Below are 23134 nucleotides of genomic sequence, written 5' to 3' on the forward strand. Positions count from 1 at the left end.
GATTATTGCAGTTGAACAATGAACATTTTGTTGGAAGAAAGAATATGCTTATTCTGATTTTCCAGAGATTTAATTTAACTGAGGGAATTATTGACATAGCAGTTTATATTTGTCTTGTGATTTTGTTTGGGAGGGGGAAGAATAGATTCTGAATTTGCATCATAATATGAAGCAACATTTCTGATAATGTTTGCAATTTGATCTCACAATTCGGTGGCTGATTTTCCTTGGTTTGGGTCTTTGAAAATCTAGCTATATATGAAAGCAATCTTGTGTGTGCACGGTGCTGATAGTCTGGGGCAATTTAATTCACAGGCGATGCAGGGAATGGAAGTTAAGATGTAGATCAGCCACGATCTAAATTGAATGGTAGAGCAGGGCGAGTGTTCCTACGTTAATTCAAGAAAGCTTAAATTTCCAATGTTTGAATGAAACTGGTCCTTTAAATCAAAGCTCACCCCAAAATAACAATGAACAAAATTAAGGTTCTGAAGTCTTTTAAGAGTGTTACAGGCAATTCCTGCTGGAATAAGATACCCCAGGACATATGTCATCAGTTATACGTTTGCCTGCATTGTTCAGCTCAAAAATGTTTTTTCTTCTATTGGTCCGAAAAATGCAAACTGGTGATGGTGTGGCAAAGACAGTGGGTCATCTGAGACCTTCGTCTGGGTGCTTGAAAATCACCATGAGATTTCAGAATTGAGGAAGAAACAGAGGAATCATGGAGAAGAAGGATGCATCAGAATTCAATTAAATATAGAAAGATAAAAAGAGGGGGAAAAAGATTGGATCAACAGCAACTTGCATTCATAGAGCAATGTCAACGTGGCAAAACATCCCAAGACAGGAGAGTTGTCTGACAAAAGTGACACTCAACCACATAAAGCGATATTGGGTGGGATTCTCCGTTGCCAACACCAAAATCGTGTTTGGCGATCGGGCGGAGAATGGGCTCCGACGCCGGGGGGTGGGGGGGCTTCTGCGAGGGCTGAGGGGACTGTTGGGGAGTGGCCAAGGGGTGGCCAAGGGGGGGTGGGCTGTGGGATTGTGTATGGCGGGTCAGCTCCACACACAGCCGGTGCCATATTATACGGTGCGACCGCTGCATGCCATTCTCTGGCCCTTTCTGCTGCGGGAGGCGTGAGTTTCATCCAACACCGTGCTAGCCTCCCACCAGTGCAGGAATCGGTGAGGGTTACATGCCGATTTATTGGTTGTAAAAGAACATACATGCTCCTCTGGTTCATTTAGCTGCGGAGAATCCAGCCCATTATTTTGATGCAGACACCAACTAACATTCAGATTTGATCCTGCACATATAGCTTTTTGAAACTTTTGGCGTGGTAAGTTGATGAAAGTGTGAGCTGACTGTGTCACAGCAAGAAAATAGGTGACCAGACATTTGAGTGAACTGTACATTTAGAGTGGGTCAATTAAATACCAGATTAGAAAGCGAAGTAAAATGAGAGAAAGAAAGGTTGGATCAAGTGAGTAAAAAAGGCGGAAGAAAGAAAAAAACTTAAAATTTACATCTAAAAATATTCAAACAACAGTTAAATCCCGACGGATTGGGACTCGACATTTGTGATAGTAAGCTTTCTGTGCCAGAAAGGTTGACTGGCAGTAATTAGTGCTAATCACACGATTAATTATACGAGAATGAGCTGGATTTAAATTTCTGTCGTGAGTTTCGTCCATACCTATTATACTAATAAAGCAACATCATGTCATTCAATGCATGCCAATCGTTAGCCACAAGCCAGCTGGCATTTCCATGAAGCTACTGGCAGAGTGATGAATATCAGGCAGCAACTTGTGGACATCTGAATTTAACTGCGTATCTGTTCCTCACCCAAAGTTGTTCCATGAATAAAAATCTGCACACAAATAATACAGAGTGACATTATTCCTATTGTTATTTTGGCAGGATAATCATAGCCAATGGGTCAGGTAGATAAAAACTTGTGTATAAAGTACATATGAATACATAAATTAGGAGAATTCAGCTCGTCAAGTTTGCTCCATTTTACGGGATCATGGTTGGTTTGATTGTCGTCTTCACTTTCCTGTTGACCCCGATAACCTTTGAATCCCTTGTCAATCAAGAATCTATCTAACTCAGCCGTCAACATATTCATTGCCTCCACTGCTCTCTGTCATTGCACAGACTAATGACCCTCTGAGAAAAAAAATACCTCCTGCGGAATTCTCCTTTGGTGGGATCCTCCACTCCGCCAGCAGTGCACCCACGCCCGTGGTTTTCCCAACGGCGTGGGGTGGCCACAATGGGAAATCCCATTGGCCGGCTGCCAAAACGGAGCATCCCCGCTGGCAGCGAGGGTGCGCCATGCTGGAAAATGTGGCTGGCGGACCGGAGAATGCCACGTCATCTCCACCTTAATAGCAGATCGCCTTTTTTTCAAACTAAGCTCTCTGATTCTATCCTATCCAAAAATAGGACACATCCTCTCTGTACCCAGCCTGTCAAGTCCTCTCAGGATCTCATATTGTTCAGTAAGACCACCCCTCACTCTTCTAAACCCCAATGGATAAAGGTGGGACCTTTTTCCAACCTTTCATCGTAAGACCACCACTTCATCTCAGGAATCAGTCGAGTAAATCTTCTCTGCACTGCTTCTAATGCTTAAATAAGGAGATCAAAATTGTACACAGTACTTCAGATGTTGTCGCACCAACACCGTGTACAACTGCTGCATAACCTCTGTACTTTTATATTCTATTCCCCTTGCAATTAAGCACAATATCCCATTTGCCTTCCGAGTCCCTTGCTGTACCTGCATATTAATCTTCTGTGATTCATGCCCCATGACATATCCTTACAAGTCCTACAAAAGGTGGCACAAGGGAATGAAGCTGGGCACGTGGTAAAGGTGTCGGTCTTAGCGACCATAACTCAGTAAGATTTAAGGTAGTTACGGAAAAGGACAAAGATAGACTAGAAATAAGGGTGAAATTATCCCAAAAAGTGATTAAGGTCAGGATTCTCCGGGGCCGACTGTCAGTGGAAAGAATCCCGACGGCCCAGTAAAAACGGGTTTCGCGCCAGTCATGAAACCCATTGCGAGTCTCCTGGTTCCACCAATGATCTTCCCAATGTCCCCAACTAGGTTCGACCCAGGCCTGGTGGGAACATGCAGCTAAGTCATTACAGCTGATTTGAGAGTCATGTACGGGCAGGGCGCCTGATCTACCAGCCTGCTGGGACTCACCGGCCTCTTGGGATGTTTCAGCCCTCCCAGCCAGGAGCCCTGCTGCCGTGATTTGGCACAAATCTGGAGAAACCAGTTTTTGAAAACCAGTAGTGATTCCCACGAGCCTCACACTGCGCCGGCAAGGGCGGTGAATCCCAGGAGCCTGGATACTCCAGCTAAAACCCAGAAACGCATATTTTAATTAGTTGAAATACTCATTTAAATTTGCGAGTCTGGTTCATGCCCAGTTAGGGTGTCAACCAGGTTGTGTCAGGTGCTACAGGCCAGGAGCAAGATGCTCCATTAGGCACCTGGCACGAACATCATTTAGGGTTCTCCTGCTATTCAGGCGCACCAGGCATAATGCGGGGGAGAATCGCCGCTGAGATTTCTGAATTGGGGAAAATCTGATTTTAATAGGATAAGACAGGATTTGGCAAAAATGGACTGGGAGTAACTACTTGTCGGAAAATCCACATCAGAGCAATGCGAGTCATTCAAAAAGGAAATCGAGTGTGTACAATGCCAACATGTTCCTGTAAAGGTAAAGGTGGCTCAAAACAGTGGGTGCCCTATCGCAGTCAATTTCAAACCCAGGGTCACGACCCCGGTTCTGGGGGAGGGTGACGGGAGGGTCGCGGGGTCATGCGTCGCGGTGTTCCCGATCGCGGGAACAATAGCCCAATGGCATGACCGGCTTTGAGAATGTTGGCCGTTCTGCACATGCCCCAGCAGGCAGGCCCATAGCCCAGCGAGGCAGACCGCCTCCTCCTGACATCAGCGTGCTGAACCAGGAGCAGATTTTTTGTTTAAACTGCTGGGATTTTCCTGCCTGGAGTAGTGGCAGAGAGCAGGTCATGAGCCCTGAACGCTGACATCATGTGTTTTGGGCGCGAGAGAGATTCCTCCATTTTGCAGCTGCTAGCAGGGTTGGAGTGAGCTCCAGGACCTCTGATGAACAACCCCTGAAGAAGAAGCTGAAAATAGGAACAAAGCAGCACAAAGATGATCACTTGGGTATGGGTTATTAATTGTGACATTGCAAATCAGGTTCAAAGTTCATGTGTGTTATCTTCAGGGAAGCACTGGCAAATGAAAGTTTAAAAGCCGCAAAATTTCAAAGACATTAGAAGAGTTCGAGGACAAACCTCTTGATTTTTTTCACGGATGCAGTGAGATCTTAACACATCAGCTGAAGTCCTTCGCAGAAATGTAACACTGAATTACAAAGCAAGTGAGATCTTGAGGATCAAGCAGGCTCTCCTGTCACATCAAAGGGAAGTGAAAATGGTGGGTTGCAAAGTTCGGGTTGCATGGGGCGTGAAGATCGACCAGCGAGGGGCGTGAAGGTCGACCAGCGAGGGTCGCGAAGGTCGGCCGATGTGGGTCCAGAAGGATGGCTGGTTGGTAAAAATGGGTCATGGGCAAAAAAGTTCAAAAACACTGGCGTAGAGGGGTATAGAAAGTACAGGGGGGTACTTAAAATAGAAATTAGGAGAACAAAGAGGGGGCATGAAAAAACACTGGCAGACAAAATAAAGTAAAACCCCAAGGTGTTTTATAACTATATTTAAGGGCAAGAGGGTAACCAGGGAAAGAATAGGATCCATTATGGACCAAAGTGACAACCTGCGTGTGGAGCCGAAAGATGGAGGGAGGTATTAAATGAACATTTTGCATCTGTGTTCACTATGGAGAAAGATGATGTAAGTATAGAAAGCAGGGAAGGGGACTGTGATATAATTGAAAAGATTAGCATTGAGAGGTGTTTGTGGTTTTAGCGGGCTTAAAAGTGGATATATCCCCAGGCCCAGATGAGATGTATCCGAGGCTGCTGCATGGCAAGGGGGAGATTACAGGGGCACTAATTTTCAAATCCTCCCTGCCTACAAGAGAGGTGCCGGAGGATTGGAGGAAAACTAATATGGTGCCATTATTCAAGAAAGAAAGTAGGGAATAGCCAAGTAATTGCAGGGTGGTGAGCCCAAAATCGGTGGTGGGGAAATTATTGGAAAAGACTCTGAGGGACAGAATTAATCCCCACTTTCAATGAGCTCAAGTTTACAGCTGGTGCAATACAGGGGGTCACGAGTAAGACATTGTGAGATCCACATCTAAGGACAATGAAAGCATGGGTAACAAAGGCAGATGAGTTGAAACAGCCTTGCTGATGGAGAGGGTATGTGGTGGGAAGCTCAGTTCAGGGTCAATTCAGAAGCCAATGTTACAAATAATCTGATGCAACCTCGGACAATGGACAGGAAGAGGGATGGAGCTGGTTGCGAGTCTGATTGTAGTCAGTACATCATGCAACCACAATGGCTTAATGGTTGGGGGAGTGTATCTTTAAGGTGATACCTGTTTCTCCATCAATTTATTGGTGCCGGCTGCAATATTAGTTTCTTAATTCACTGATGCCTGATAGTTCAATTATTTAGTTGACTTGTAAACCCACTACAGTATAGCTTATTAAATTGCTGCTGTTCAATGCATCATGAATTTACACAATCAATGTTGACTGTTCTTTATCAAATTATTAATTAATTTTTACTTGCTTAGCTGTTCTCAAAAGTTAATCAATAGTCTGTTGTGTGAGTGAGAGAGCAGGAATATTTTTCATATTGGTGTGGTTTGCCTGATTTTTTTTGGTAATGATTGTATGTCGTCAATCAAAACCAATAACACATTTTGTTGCAATTCCAGTAAACCAGCTTGATCATTTTTTAAAAAGTCTCCATTTATGTCTGATGCAGGTTCTGTCATCGTTTGGGCTAAGTCACCATTGAATCCTTTGGGAAAACCAGAGTAAAACCCTTCACCACTGTGCAGATCTTGACATACTAGTGTAACCCCGTGTGAAGTCCACTGGTATGTAATAATAAAAAGAATATCAATCGAGGTTACAAAAGCAAGGAAGTCATGTTGGAGTTACATAGAACATTGGTGAGGCCACAGCTGGAGCACTGTGTGCAGATCTGGTCGGCACATTGTAGGAAGGATGTGATTGCATTGGAGTGGGAGCAGAGAGGCGCTTCACCAGGATGTTGCCTGGGATTGAACATTTAAGTTATGAAGAGAGGATGGATAGGCTTGGGTTGTTTTTGCTGGGGCAGTGAAGGCTAAGGGGTGACCTGATCGAGTTGTACAAGGTTATATGGGGCATGGACAGGGTGGATAGGGAACAGCTGTTCCCCTTAGTTGAAGAGTCGGTTACGATGGGACACAAGTTCAAGGTGAGGGGCAGGACGTTCAGGGGGCATTTGAGGAAAAACTTTTTATCTCGTGGGTGTTGACGGTCTCGAACATACTGCCTGGGAGGGTTGTAGGGGTGGGTTGCCTCACATCCTTTAAAAAGTACCTGGATGAGCACCTGGCACGTCATAACATTAAAGGCTGTGGGCCAAGTGCTGGCAAATGGGATTAGGATTGACAGATCAGGTGCCATTCATGTGGCGGTGTGCACTCGATGGGCCGAAGGGCCTTTTCTGCGCTGTTTTTTTCTGATTCTTTGATTCTATGAATATTCAAGGACAAGAAACATAGAAAGTTGTAGTCCTATACTACAGGGCAAAAGGAAAAAGGGGTACAGAGTCCAGTCAGAAATTCTACAGCTCACGCAAAAAGCTTGACAAAGTCAAAATTAGCTCCAATCGAAAGCCTGTTTAAACAGATTTTCTAAAATTCTGTTCATGAATTTAAGCTTAAAATTGTGGGGGGTGTCATGTGAGCTTTGAGGGCTCATCCGGGTTAAAAGTCTATCTATTGGATTGGTTTAGTGAACTTAAAGACAGTGAGGGTTGAGCATATTGTGGTTGCTTTTCAGATGTTGTATCTCAGTTTAAGTAGGGAGTGTGTTGTGGACAATGGCTTTTTCAGAGGATATAAAGTTTTTGGGGATGGAGACGGTCACACGCAGCACCTTACGGACAGAGATAATAAGCAGACTGTCAGATTTGGCAAAAATATTGCAGTTCACATTACCTGACAAAATGCGAAAAGGTGAGGTAATTATGGCAGTGGCTCAGCATTTAAAGTTACCTGAGATAGAGTTTGACTCATTGGAAATGGCAAAAATTCAGTTACAAATTAAACAAATGGAACATGAGAAAGAATTAAAGCAGCTTGAATATGAAAGAGAGAGAGAGAGGAAAAAGAAAGACAGAGAGAGGAAATAGAGAGAGAAGAAAGGAAAACAGAAAGAATAGACCTAGCAGAACAAAAAGAAAGAAAAAGGGAGATACAGATCAGGAAAAAAGATAAAGAGAGAGAGTTTGAATTTCAGAAAATGGCCATGAAACATGACAGTCAGTTAAAATTGGCAGACGTAAAGGGAAAAGTACAGTTGGTTGATAGTGATGAGGATAGTGAGAAAGAGTGTCAAATTCAAAGGCTTGGTGGGAATCTAGTTAAATATGACAAGCATTGCCAAGGTTTGACGAGAAGGAGGTGGAAGCCTTTTTTATTTCATTTGAGAAGGTGGCTAAACAAATGATATGGCCACAGGACATGTGGGTATTACTGATTCAAACAAAGCTGATAGATAAGGCTCGTGAACTGTTTGCACCACTACCGGAGGAGGTATCTGGGACGTATGAGGAGGTGAAAAAATCCATCTTAGGTGCTCATGAACTAGTGCCTGAAGCTTACAGACAAAGATTTAGAAATTTAAGGAAAGAATTTGATCAAACATACATGGAATTTGAAAGGATGAAACAGAATAATTTTGATAGGTGGATAAGGGCTTTGAAAATAGACCAAACGTATGAAGCTCTCAGAGAAATTATACTTTTGGAGGAGTTTAAAAATTCAATTCCTGATGTAGTGAGAACTCATGTGGAAGAGCAGAGGGTTAAAACTGCGAGATTAGCAGCAGAAATGGCAGATGATTATGAATTAGTTCATAAATCAAAGCTTGGTTTCCGACAACAGTTTCAGCCTGTGAGGAATAGAAACTGGGGACATAACAAATACTCAAGTGGTAAAGGTAAAGGTGATCTGATGGGAGGTAATAAGGAGAGTGGACCTCAGATTGAAAAAGAAATCCAGGAGGGTGGAAGAGACATGAAAAGTTTCAAATGTTTTCACTGTAATACACTAGGCCATGTAAAGTCACAGTGTTGGTTGTTGAAGAAAAGCACTGGGAAGGCTGATGTGGTAAATCAGAATAAGACAGTGTTAAAGTGGTAAAGGAAAGCCCAAGTGAAGCGAAGGAGGTGCAAAAGATTTTACAGCCTAATGAAGAAGTGATTGATAAGAAGGTGCCAGATCTCTTTAAAGAATTTACTTGTGTGGGTAAAGTTTACTCATGTGTATCAGGAGGAGTTGGTAAAGAAGTCACAATTTTAAGAGATGCGGGAGCTAGTCAATCTTTAATGGTAAGAGATGAGGAGTTTTGTAGTCTGGGAAGAATATTGCCAGAAAAGGTGGTGATATGTGGAATTCAGGATGAGAGGAGTAGTGTTCAATTATATAAGGTAAGGTTGGAAAGTCCAGTGAAGAGTGGTGAAGCACTAGTAGGAGTAATAGAGAAACTATCTTGTCCAGGGATACAGTTTATCTTGGGTATTGATATAGCTCGATCGCAGGTGGGAGTGATGGCTACTGTGGTTGATAAGCCAGTGGAAAATCAGACAACTGAAGGGTTGAAGGTCAAATATCCTGGGATTCTTCCAGATTGTGTAGTAACAAGGTCGCACAGTCACAGGTTAAGACAAGAGGAGAAATCAAAGAGTGAAGATGAAGTTGAAGTTCAATTATCAGAAACGATTTTTGATCAGATGGTTGAAAAAGAACAAGAACAGGTGGAGGGTGAGGCGGATATTTTTATTAGTTCAGGAAAATTGGCGAAGTTACAACAAAATGATGTAGAAATAAAACGGATTTATCAGAAAGCATACACGGAAGAGGAATCTGCTTGTATACCAGAGTGTTAGTACCGTAAAAGTAATGTCTTGATGCGAAAATGGAGACCTTTACATATGCAGGCGGATGAAAAGTGGGCAGAAGTTCATCAAGTAGTATTGCAGTACGGTATAGAGAGGAGGTGTTGCGAGTTGCACATAAGGTACCAGTGGGAAATCATTTGGGAATAAGGAAAACTCAAGCTAAAATGCAAAAACATTTTTATTGGCCTGGACTACATAAAGATGTATTTAAATGTTGTCAATCATGTCACACATGTCAAGTGATAGGGATATCTCAAGCAGTGATAAAACCAGTGCCCTGAATACCCATTCCAGCATTTGAGGAACCTTTTACAAGGGTCCTAATTGATTGCGTAGGACCGCTTCCTAAAGTAAAAAGTGGGAATTAATATCTTTTGATGATAATGGATGTGTCGACTAGGTTTCCAGAGGCCATTCCAGTACGTAATATTACAACTAAAAAGATTGTGGAGGAGTTACTTAAATTCTTTACTCGATATGGACTACCCACAGAAATACAATCGGATCAAATGTTACCTCCCTGTTATTCAAAGAAGTTATGGATAGCTTAGGAATAAAACAATTTAAATCAACTGCGTACCATCCAGAATCGCAGGGAGCATGAGAAAGGTGGCAACAGATATTTAGGACAATGTTGAGGACTTATTGTCAAGATTACCCAGAGAATTAGGACAAAGGAATTCCATTCGTACTGTTTGCAATTAGGGATGCACCTAATGAGTCAACCAAATTCAGTCCTTTTGAACTAATCTTTGGTCATGAGGTAAGAGGACCACTTAAATTGGTTAAGGAAAAATTGGTGAGAGAGAAATCGGAAATTACATTATTGGATTACGTGTCAAATTTTAGGGAACGATTAAATAGAGCAGGTGAATTGGCTAGACAACATTTAAAAGTTGTACAAAATGTGATGAACCGGGTAGCAGACAAGAAATCCAAAGTTCGTAGTTTTGCCAGTGGAGATAAAGTTTTAGTGTTGTTACCACTGGTAGGTGAACCTTTAAAAACAAGGTTTTATGGACCTTACCAGATTGAAAGGAAATTAAGTGAGGTGAATTATGTGGTAAACACACCAGATAGGAGGAAGACTCACCGAGTGTGTCATGTGAATATGCTTAAAAGGTACTTTGAAAGGGAAGGAGAGAAAAAAGAGGAGGTTTTAATGATTCTAACTTAAAGTGATGAACCGAATCCAGATGACTGTGAATTTTACATACCTCAAATTAAATTGGAAAACGAGGATGTTCTTAAAAATTGGGAGAAGATGTTGAGTTACCTTCCAGAGGAAAAACGGACTGACCTGAAAGAGTTATTGATATCACGTGGGCAAGTTTGTAGAGATAAATTGGAAAGTACTAAAATGGCGATACATGATGTAATGTGGTGAATGCTGTTCCAATCAAACAACACCCATAGAGATTAACCCTTTAAAATTGGTCCAGGTTAACAAAGAGATTGAGAGTATGCTTACAAATGGCATAATTGAAGTGGGTTGCAGCCAATGGAGCTCACCTATAGTGATGGTACTTAAACCAGACAGTACCCAATGGTTGTGTGTGGTCTATTGAAAGGTTAATGCAGTTACAAGAACGGGCTCTTCTCCTATCCCAGGTTTGGAGGATTGCATTGAGAAAGTGGGACATTCAGCTTTTATTTCCAAACTGGATTTCATAGATTTAATAGAATTTACACTGCAGAAGGAGGCCATTCAGCCCATCGAGTCTGCACCGGCTCTTGGAAAGAGCACCCTATCCAAGCCCACACCTCCACCCTATCCCCATAACCCAGCAACCCCACCCAACACTAAGGGCCATTCTGGACACTAAGGGCAATTTAGCATGGCCAATCCACCTAACCTGCACATCTTTGGACTGTGGAAGGAAACCGGAGCACCCGGAGGAAACCCACGCACACACGGGGATAACGTGCAGACTCCACACAGACAGTGACCCAAGCCGGGAATCGAACCTGGGACCCTGGAGCTGTGAAGCAATTGTGCTAACCACAATGCTACCGTGCTGCCCTACCTGTACTCAAAGATTACTGGCATGTACCTTTATCTGAAAGGGCGAAGGAGATTTCAGCTTTTGTGACTCCAGATGGTACATACCAATTCAAAATTATGCCACTTGGTATGAAAAACGCCCCAGTCACATTTCAACGGTTAACTAACAAAGTCGTTTCAGGATTACCCCATTGTGCGGTATACATCGACGATCTGGTAATTTTCAGCCAGACATGGAAAGAACATTTAAAACATTTGATGGAGTTATTCGATCGACTTCAGGAGGCGGGTTTGGTGGTAAACCTAGCCAAAAGTGAATTTGGAAAGGGCAAAGTCACTTTCCTTGGCCATACAATCGGACAGGGTCGAATGGTCCCACGGGATGTGAAAACAAATGTTATTGGGGAGTTTCCGATACCCTCAACACAACGGGAAATAATACGATTTCTTGGTGTGAGTGAATTTTACAGTAAATTTTCACCGTATTTTAGCAGTGTGGTCACTCCACTGACGGACTTGCTCAAGAAGCGTATCAAATTCCAGTGGACAGCGGAGTGTCAACAGGCATTTGATGGCCTGAAGGCTGTGTTAACCACTGCTCCTGTGTTAGCCATCCCAAATTATACCAAACCATTCAAAGTGCCGGTTGGTGCGAGTGATGTGGGCATAGGTGCGGTGCTTCTACAAGATGACGACGAAGGGCTAGAGCGGCCTATTGCCTCTTGGTTATTTGTCAAAGAAATTGAATTCTCACCGGAAAAGGTTTTCAACGATTGAGAAGGAGTCTTTGAGTTTGGTGCTGGCTTTGCAACATTTTCACATTTATGTGACCAGCAATCCGTCTGACACCGTTATATATACTGATCATAATCCGTTGACATTTTTGGAGCGATTCCGGAAAAATAATGCAAGGCTGTTTCGCTAGAGTTTATTGTTACCGCCATTTCATTTAAAATAGTACATGTGGCAGGACGAGAAAACGTGAAAGCCGATGCTTTGTCACGAATGTGATGAACGGAAGCAGATTCAGTTGGAGGAAGAAAAACAAAAAAAATGGACTATATTATTATACCTGTTTGCCTGTGTTGTTGTTTGAAATGAAAAAGTATATTTACTGTGTGCATTTCTTAAAGGATAGTGAAAAGATGAAAAATAAAACCATCTTGAAGTTGATGGTTAATTTTTTTTCCTGGGGGTAGGTGTCAGGTGACAGTAACTTTAAGAAATGTGTGTTTATAAATGGGTGTGTATATAAGTATCTGTAGTGAGAGTACTTTTAAGAAATTGGTGTTTATTACTGCAGTGATGTCAGAGAGTGGGTGGAGCTAGGCTCTCTGTCAGCTTTTTACTTTTGTTTTAGGCTGTTTGCTGCAGGGCGTGTTTTAGTTGAGTTTTCAGAGCTGGTTGGCTGCAGTCACAGCCAGAAGGTATATTAGAGTCTCTCTCTGTAATCTAAAGACTGTAAATGGATCCTGGTGATTTAAAACTAATAACAGTAATGAGTAACCCTAACCTGATGTGCTTCTGGTAAAAGGTGTTTTAAATCTCATGGATGTTCAAAGAAAAGCTTAAAGGATTACTTAGTGTTGTATTCTTTGGGGGTTTGAATTAATGGTTGCTAAGATGTTCAATGTATGTTTTAAAAAGGTCAACTTGAGTTCATAGAATAAACATTGTTTTGCTTTAAAAAATACTTTTCCATTTCTGCTGTACCACACCTGTAGAATGGGCCGTGTGCTCCCCATACCACAATCTATTAAAAGTTGTGGGGCAGGTGAACTCCATGATACACTTTGGGGTTCTCTAAACACTGGCCTATAACAGGGGATATGGGGTCAAGTACAGGTGGACTTAGGGCTTGGTCCCCTGGGGACCATATTCGGGGTGGCAGACTTGCTGGAGTTGCAGACAGGAGCGGGGCAGATATTGTATCCTCCACCTGGTTAATCGCTCACAGGCGGGTGTTGTTGGGGTGGAGTGAGGGATTCCACAAGAGATGGAGTTTGTTTGCATTGGATTTTGGGGAGCTTGTTGTCGGCAGCTGCTGGGTGGAGGGGACAGGTGGGGGGGTGGGGGGGGGGGGGGGGGGGGCTTGGTTGCGGGGGGGGGGGGGGGGCTTGGTTGCATGGGGGGGCTGGGATTTTGTATTATTTTGCATTGCTTTTATTTTTTAAATGTTATGTATTTTATATGTTTAATTGTTAAAATGTTAAAATTTGAATAAAAATATAGTTAAAAAAAAAGTTGCTGTTTTCTTCTTTCAGGTGGGACATGGTAGGAGGTACGGTGGGATGTGGCTGGGAGGGAAAGGAGCCACCAACGACTGCAAGCTACAATGAGAGATATAGAACGCGATATAATAGAAGCAATTCTAACTGTAATTTTGGGCAAGGTCGGTGGGCTGTTTCTCGTTGCCTTTTTCGGTGAGTTCCACACCAGTTTTTACCCACGCAATTTAACGGAACTGAAACATAGTCCCATTTAGCAGGGTGTTTCCCGGTGCTAGCAGCACCAAGAATGACCCTCACTATTAAACTGGACTCTGCTTCATTTCTGGGCCTCTGTGAGGAGCGCCCCGCTGAGGATGTTCTCAGTGTCATTTCCTGCACTAACAAGCTTTGCTTGACATGCCGGAAGAGGTCGGGGTGCCATTTTCAAATGGTGCCCCGATCTCTGGAACCACCCACCACAACCTCCGCCCCCCCCCCCCACACCCCCAACATCCTAAGTTACCAATGAGGTGGTCTCGAGGACCCTGCACCCCACCTCATAAGGGCAGAGCACCCCTGGGCCCGATCCCCAGCACAGGCATGATGCCACATGCACACCTTGGCACTGCTAGCCTGGCATGCTGGCAGTGCCCATGCCAACCTGACAGTGCCACCTGGGTACTGGGTGGCACTGCCCTGGTGTCACTGTCATGGTGCCAGGCTGGCAGTGCCAAGGTGCCTGGGTAGCATTGGAGATACCAGGGTACCACCCTGCCCAGAGCCTGACCACCCAGAAGCCCCCGATCACCAGAGAGACCCCCCAAGTGCCGATATATTTTTTAAAATGGAAGCCTTGAAATAAGGACATTGGAGTACAAGAATAAAAAGTCTTGCTGCAGTTGTACATAGTTTGGTGAAACTGTATCTAGAGTTCTGGTCTCCAAACTTTAATAAAGCACCTACCTGGATAGGAGGTGGTACAGTGAACATTCACTATATACTGATCAAAGGGTGAAAGGTAATGTGAGTGATAAGGGGATGCGTTAGGTCAGTGCTGGAAGGGTATTCCCTCCTTTGTCCTCCTCGACTGGGACTTACTGAAAGGGGGAAAAGATACTGGAAATGTGGGCTTTTTGGAGAAGCTGAATCAGCATTTAAACACTCCCCAAATTAGATTTCTGGCGTGAGTTTCACTTCCGCAGTACTTGGTAATAGCAGGGCTCCTGATGAGTTGTCAAAATTCATTCTTTCATTCGCCGCCTCCGATCATTCCTCCTAAGCAACTACCCAAGATCTCCAATACTTCCTCCTCCTGTGCCGCCGAGATTTGGATGGCACCTGGCGCCTCCTCTAACCTGCAATTTGTGATTATTGTGGGTGGCTTTTCCCTCTGATGGTGGAGAGGAGAGGAAAGGATGCCACTTGTTTGTTAACAGAGGGCAGCTGCTGCTTCTGAAACGTACTCCCCTCATCATCCTTAGACAGGGGTTAAAACCTCCAGAGCTGAAGTGTTGACACTTTGAAAGGCAAACTGATGCATGTCAATCCAAGAAGGATAGCTCATCTGAAAATGACATTTCTGCTGGCTAGTGATAATGATGGATGTATAAAGTCTGATCCATTTATCACAGTGGCAATCAATAATGCGGCCGTCACTGGCTTTTAAATACAGCTCTCTTGACACTCATGTACAATATGTCTAGGGAAGGGTCTTTCCTGTTAGAGTGAGGTCAATAAATATTACTGGCATTGAAGAAGGCCCTTTCCTCCCCCTCATGTTTTAACTCAAACATTACAGGATGAATTTACTCAGCACGTTGCTGAGTAATCTACATATTTGATCCCATCATTTCCTGAAGGATTAGAATCACATCAATACAATACTCAAAGACCTGCCCTACTCTTGTTTAGCATTGAAATAACACCAACCTCACAAAACTTATATTCTTAAATTATTGCCAGCAATTCCCGATTTTTAAGAAGGCCGTCAATAACAGCTTTCAGAAAGTATTCACAGATACATTATTTTGCTTTTTCTTCAGTCCAGCCCTAATATTTGTCATCAAACCTGCTCGGGAGGGTGGTATTTGTTTTGAGACAAATTGATCCCGAGCTCGTGGAGGCTCCACGTCACTTCTACAATACTTTCTCCTGCCTGCCCACAGATCGGGGGTGCGTGGTAGCCATTGACGAGACCTGACGATCCCACTGGCAGGAACGACCTTAAAATTCCAGCCTTTGAGTAACTTCCTTTTCAACTTCATCCGCATTCTCCAAATAACACGTGTTGCTATGGGAACCCACTTGAGTCCTAGCTATGCATGTATTTTTGTGGTGTATGTGGAACATTCTTTGTTCCATTCCTGTTCAGACTCCCTGCCATATTTCTCCTGTACATCAATGATTGCATCGGTGCCTTTCCTGGTCTCACTCTGATCCAGAAAATGTCATCAACTTTTGTTTCAATTCCCACATTTCTGGCACCCTTATGTACTTGGTCTTCCATTTTTCCCTTCCTTTTCTTGACTTATCTGTTTCCATTTATCCATAAGCCATTGACCAATACATCCCACTCGTTTCCAGGGCTACCTTGAAGACACTTCCTCCCACCCTGTTTCCTGGAGGAACTCTATCCCATTTTTTCCATCTCTGGCATATCTGTTCTGGTGAAGCTGCCTTCAATACCTGTGCATCCATTCTGTCTTCCTTTTCTTTTCAAAGAGGATTCTTCCCCCACTTTGCTTGACCACATTCATTCTATTTCTTGTACTTCTACCCTCACCCCTCCCTCTCTTTCCCAAAAACATGATATGATTCCCTTCGTCCTGACCTTTTGCCACATCTTCCTGTGCGATCAAGACATGATCCTCCATTATTTCTGTCAGCTCCAGTATGATACCATCACAAACGTATCTTCTCTTTTTCATGGCAGCTGTTGATGATCATTCTGCTCTTCTCAGTTCCAATTCCTCCAGATTCATCCTCTTTACTTCCTCCATTCCTATCTCCTCCTGTTTCTCGGACACACGCCTTTCTCTGGAATTCTCTGCTCTCGTTGCATGATTCAATGACCATAATGGGTCTACAGGTCACAGACGGGAGAAGCCGTGACTTTACTCAAAGAAATCCCTGGAGGCAGGCCCAACAATGTCATGCTAATTGGGTGGGTTCTGAATGAGCCTCAAGTGACGCCATGGAAACCATCATCCTCCCCCCCCCCCCAACGGACAATGGAGAACTTCCCCCGAATGCCATCACAAACGCATCTTCTCCTCCCTATCCCTTCAGCGTTCTGAAGAGACTGATCTCTCCCTGACAATCCTCACTCACTCCCAACAATGCCTCCCCTTTTCCCCACATGGCCTATCCCTACCCGAATAGAAGCCCCTTCTCCCCAGTGGTTTGTATGCATGACCCTCTCCGCCGTGGTAGTTGTATCGACCTGTGCGCCCTCAGCGGGGAATGTTCACCAGGTTCCCATTTGTTAAAAACTTTTGGAAACCCCACCGACATGGGGGGGGATATCCTAACATGGCTGGGTAATGGGGTTCCCGACTTTTCATGGTGGGAACCCCATTCCATCATTGGCGGGTTGCGGGGACAGTGCGAGTGGGAAATCCTGCCAGTGTAAAAGGCACTTGGCAAATCGCGTTGGATTTTCTGCCCCCACTGGCTTTCCCGTCAACCAAAAACAGGGATGGAAAATTCCGGCCTGGAATTGAAGAGAGGCAGAAACAATAGCTCGCAAGATGAGATTAATAGCTTGTTACAAGAGCAGGAGTAGGCCATATGGCCCCTTGAGCTGCTCCACCATTCAGTTCGATCATGGCTGATCCGATCATTGCCACACCTCCACTTTCCTGTCTGTTCCCCATAGCCCTTGACTCCCTGTCTCTCAGCCTGTCTATCCCAGCCTCGAATATATTCAAAGGCTCAGCCTCCAGAGCTATCTGGGGTATAATTCCAAAGATTCACGACCCTCTAAAAGAAGAAATTCATCCTCACCTCTATCTTAAATGGACTCTTTCACACTTTATTCTGAAACTATGCCCCCTTTGTTCTAGCTATCTCGATGAGGGAAAACAGCCTCTCAGGCTCTGGCTCCCTCAGAATTTTATGGGCATGATCCAATGGCCACGCCATGCACAAAAAAGCAGCTCACTGCGGTGCAGTGTAGCCAATAAAAGCCGGGTGACTTCGCTCCCGGGATCTACCTGGCTAGCAACGCATCGCGAGTTCTAATGCCATCTCTTGAGAAGTTGCGGTGTAAATCCGGCCCCTTATGGGCGGAGTCACCTTTTAGCTAATCTGCATATTAGAGCAAAACAGTTAGCCTCACTTTAATGTGCAGATCCCCGAGGTACCCGAGGCGTTTGGATCTATCCCCTTCATCTTCACCTTGGAGACTTCAGGCGAGTGTTGTTCAGCACTGGTCCACACAAACAGGAATCAGATGGAACGGCACTTGTGGGGGTCTCCCAGGGCCTCGGAGACCCTCAGGTGACGACCCTTTTGGTGAGGTGACACCCTGGCACTGCCAGTCTTGCACCCTGTGTGCCAGCCTGATGGTGCCCAGTTGGCACTGCTAGAATGCCAGGTTGGAACTGCCAAATTGGAATTTTTAGGTTCTGGCGATTGGGCCAGGAGTGACCTGCCTGGGTGTCGGGGAGAGAGGGAGTGGCTGGTGGCTGGGAACCCTACCATAGTGTATTGGGGATGGATGAACCTTCCCTGAACTGCAAGTATTTTCTTTTCCAGGGAGCATCCTCAATTATTCAAGGGTCATGGAACCACAAATTATGTTGTGAAATTTGTATTGCAGGACTGGGCGAGGAGGTAGGACCCAATTCCATCTCAGCCGAAATTGAGTTCAAGTCCCATGCTGTTGATATTTTTCTGAACTATACACTGGTTCTCTTGCCAACTGAACCTCCTAGGCCCTTGAACCGTTTTCTATATCCGTCGTTAAATATGGGAGACTAAAACAGAACGTAGAACTGTGGTTTGCAACACCAGCACCCTGCAAATTTCCTTACTTTTATATTCCATTCCCCATGGATGATAGGCCAAGATCTCATTTGCCTTCCTGGTTATTTGCTGTACCTGCCTTTTAATTTTTTGTAACTGCGCAAATGAAACAAAGTGTGAGAGCTGAAGGACTGCCAAATTCCACGATGCAGCAAAACGCGATGCTGCTTCCTGGGGAATCATGCGTGATCGGCTGTCCAGTCTGAAACTCTGAATCTGAAACTCCAGGGCACCCTGCCAGATAAGGGTTGTGCCAACTGGGAGGTCATTAACACCAAAGCTGTTCAATCCGCCTGTGAACTGGAACTTGGCTCACAGGCCTGTGAAGGCTTGGAAGAAGCCAGAGGCATAAATGATGAAGGCAGTAGTGAGATTAGCTGCCACCCCATGGTTGTCAACCCGCCAGAATTGTCCAGAGGTCTGCATGGAATTTTAAAAAAATCTCCAGAACCCAGCTGCCTGCAATTGAAGTGCAATCACAGGACCACAATGAAATATATTTTTATCTTTGTTTTCGTTAAGCATTTTCATTGATTGGGTTCAACAACATTGGAGATGAGGAAACAAATCTGTTTGACAGTCGGGAATCATCAAATTGCGCATTGAACAGTCTGCTTCCAACTACAAGGCAACGGTGGTATAGAACGATGAGGAATGTTTTACATGATCAATGTTAGATGTGTGAAGGTGGGTGAGGGGGGGAGCGTTGTGGGGTTGGGGAGTTGTGGGGGTGGGGAGTTGTGAGGGTGGGGAGTTATGGGGGTGGGGAGATATGGGGGTGGGGGCAGTGGATTGTGGGGGTGAGGTTAGGGTTAGGATGGAAACACGAGGTTAGGTGTGAAGCCTCCATCAGTCCATCCAAGCAGAGTTACCACTGAAAATGGCTTCACCAATCAAAAGGTACTGTCCACGTCGGCTGCAGAAGATGGTGTGGCTGTGCGACTGTTTCCTTGCTGAACCCAAGCCTGTACAAGTAGGCCCCGCTCCAGAGTTGTCTGATGGTTAAGGTGAAGCCGATGGAAACAAATATTTGGCAAAAGTGGATGTGGTCAGTCACCTCTTGAATTTTTATTACCATCTCAAATTCCACTGTTCATTTGGATGTTTTACCCTACAGCAGTCAACCTTTTCTTCCACCAGCCCAGGGTTTCTATTCTCTAATTACATGCTGTAGGAAGCCATTGGGTTTTTTCTGTTGCCAGGAATGGATGTGGTCAGTGACCTCGAGCAGCTTTCTTACTGTTGGGAGGTTGCTCTAGAACAGTGTGTCTTGAAGAAGTCTTTGTGGTTTTCAATGATTAGCTGTCAGTCTTTATTAACTAGTTGAACATATTTGCGCCTAGTTGGAGACCCGCCATGGAGAAGAGGCGGGTGACCATATACCCCGGGCCCAGAAGGATGATACCAGCCGGTGCTGTTCACCATGCCTGGGCACAGGTGGCAGAGGCGGTCAGCGCCGTAGGCAACACCATCCGGACCGGCCTGCAGTACGGGAAGAAACTGCATGACCTCCTCAGGTGGCCAGGGTGAGTAGGCAACATTCTGCCCCTGGTACTAACCCCCGTCTCATACACTCGCGAACTCACTCCTTACCCGAAGGGTGGGCGAACCCCCATCCTGCACGTCATGTTGGCACCCAATCCGGCCACCATGGCCTGGTGCCCTGGTCACTGAAGTCACCAGCTACCCAACCCTGGGGTGCATGCGTCGGACTGTCTGACACTGTCTTTTCCTGACCTTACCCACAACAGAAGGCCGCCCAAATCGTCCAAGAGCGAGAGAAGACTGGAGGGGGACGCCCGGACCTGTGGCCCCTCACTGTGGCTGAGCAGAGGGCCCTGGATGTAGTCGGTGGGACCGAAGAAAGGGAAGTCGCCAGGGTGGAGGTTGCCGTGGGAGAGGAAATGAGGCCCTGCTGAGTTACGCATCCCTGTGACCCGTGTGTCAACATAAATGCAACACTATCCTCACCACCACCCTCACCACCACACTCACCACCACCCTCACCCCCACACTCATCACCAATACCTCCACACCACCCTCACCCTCATCCTCACCCCAATACCACCCTCAAACTTAACCCCACCCTCTCCCTCACCGGGTCCACGGTTGAGGTCTTGGGTGCAACGGTTTTGGTTAGTGATCAGCATGTCCAAGGCCTGGGACATTCTGTGCAGGCACTGGCCGAGGCCCAATACAGGGTTGAAGCCTCACAGGCCACCCCCAGAGCCACCTGGAAATTGCAGCGGCGCTCCTGAGCGTGGCCAGTCACAGCGGCCATGGCTGAGAACATCAACGGCATTGCCCAGGCGCCGGTCGACGTGGTGCATACACAAAGGGAGGTGGCCCAGTCCCAGAGGGATGTGGCGCCGTCACTGGCTAACGTGACACACACCCAGAGGGTGGTGGCACAGTCCAGCGTGATGTGGTACAGTCCCAGGCGGCGATGGTACATTCCCTGTGCTCCATGGCCGCAATCAAGCAGATCCTGGTCGAGACCAGAGTGAGCCTCCAGGACTGGCAGCACCAGGTGGCGGGTGGGGGCCTCAGGGATTAGATCCGCTTGTACCCCCGTCCCATGGAGAAGCCCGGGGGCCACTGGACAGCCCGAGGGAGGAGGAGGTGATGGGGCCTGTGCCGGTGACTCCCACAGGGGAGGTGCTAGAGCATTGCAGTATCTCGGACTCCCCTCCCTCCTGTCCCTGGTGTATCTGGTGGGCAGCTGGCAGAACAGGGTGGCACCACGTCATCTGCGACAGATGGGCCCAGTCACCAACAGCTGCCAACGGGGACCCAGAGCGCAGTGCGGAAATCACAGCAGGTCGCAACAACTCCTGATGCATCATCTGGGGACGAACCTAGGTGCAGCGGTACAGACCGTAAAGTCAGGAAGTTAGACACCAGTTAAATTGGCACGGGTGCAGGGCACAGTTTTGGATAGAGGCTAGGATTTGTACCTGCAGTAACTTCATTGCAGTATTAATGTAAGCCTACTTGTGACACTAATAAAGATCATTATTATTACATTAAACTGTTGGTAACACTGTTATAACCTGCCTTGGTGCTTTGTCAGATGGGTATGTGGGGTTTGCTGGTCTGGGCCAGAAGGGGGTGTGGGGGATGGTCAGACATTGTGATTGGGCAGGCGCTCAACACCCTCTCTCCTCTGACAGTCCCCAACACCGTCACCCCAGAGATCCGATGGGACCATGTGATGGAATGGCCAGCTCGCATGCAGGTGGACAGTGGAAAGTGCTACTGTGGGCAGGAGTCAGACGGTGTCAAATGATGTGGAGCACCAGAGATCATCGCAGAGCGGGTTGTCATCATCCTCCATTCCATGCACCAGACCCGGTGTTACTGCCAACCCAGGACCCACACCCCATGGTGCGGCAGGTATGTATCACGGAGGGGGTTGCAAGCAGGTGGGTGGCCTAAGAGGGGGCGAGGGACGTGTGTAGGGGTTGGATGTGGTGTCCGTGCCCCTGGCCAGTCGCAGTCCCTCCCCACACCCCTCTTCCACCCCCAGTCGGTGAACCTGGAGGTGACCAGAACATCCCTTGCACGTTGGCCCTGGTGCACACGTTGTACGGCCTCCCAGGCCTGCCCGGGCCCCATGCCCAGCCCAACCTCCCCCCCCCCCCCCATCCTCCTCATCGGAGGAGGTCTGGTCTTCATCCTCCTCATCCAGCACGTTGCCCATCTTCTGCGCGATGTTGTGGAGGACGCAGCAGGCCGCCATGTTGTGGGTGACCCTCTCAACATCATACTGGATGATCCCTCCAGAGCGGTCCAGGCACCTGAACTGCATCTTCAGAATGCCGCAGCTCTGCTCGATCACTGGTCGCTGCATGGGTATCGTTGTAGTGGGTCTGCGCATCGGCCTGTGATCTCTGGATAAATGTCTTCAACCATGACTGCAGTGGACAACCCCTGTCACCCAGGAGTGAACCCCCTGTTGCCCTGGCATCCTGCTGGGCTCGGTCCACATTGAAGTGGAAGTATTGTGCCAACTGGGCAGCCAGAGCCTCCGTGATGGTGTGGATGCACCTGTGCAACGATCTTTATGAGATCCCAGATAGGTCCCCACTTGGGGACTGGAAGTGTCATGATATGCAGAAATGCAGATAATGATATACAGACAGGCACAGGCAGGCAGCTAATGAACACAGAGAACAGGACATGACCAATGAGCAGGCAGGACACTCAGGGGTGGTATCTCACAACAAAAGGCACGAGGCACTCACACTCCTCCTCTTTCCACTGATGAACATCTACAGAGTGAGTCAGGGTGTATGTACAGTATCACACCTCCAGCACGTGGCTAAGAGCTAGTCTGGTTCAGTCAGACAGAGTAACCACACTTAGGTTAGCAGAGAGTCGAACTCATGGAGGACTGTGCTAACTGTGCTACTGGTTCAATAAATCAGATTGAACTAACTTCAAGGTCTGGAGTATCTTTTGGTTAAAGCTGCATCCAGTTGCAGCCTGTGTTATCCCAGAGTACATAACACAACAGGAAGGATCCGTGATATAGAGGTTCAGGGCGAAGGTCACCTAGATGTCATCCTCCATTGCACAGATGCCAGGTACGCCATGGTCTGGCAAATGTGTCACACTGTCTCCCTGCTCAGCCGGAGTCTTCGACGGCATGCCCGTCCTGCATGTCCTCAAATGACAGCAGCTGCAGGGACACACAAGGCCTCATGTGGCACATCCTGCTCGGCCTGT

Source organism: Scyliorhinus torazame, chromosome 15 (genome assembly GCF_047496885.1).
Source record: "Scyliorhinus torazame isolate Kashiwa2021f chromosome 15, sScyTor2.1, whole genome shotgun sequence".
Taxonomy (NCBI): Eukaryota; Metazoa; Chordata; class Chondrichthyes; order Carcharhiniformes; family Scyliorhinidae; genus Scyliorhinus; species Scyliorhinus torazame.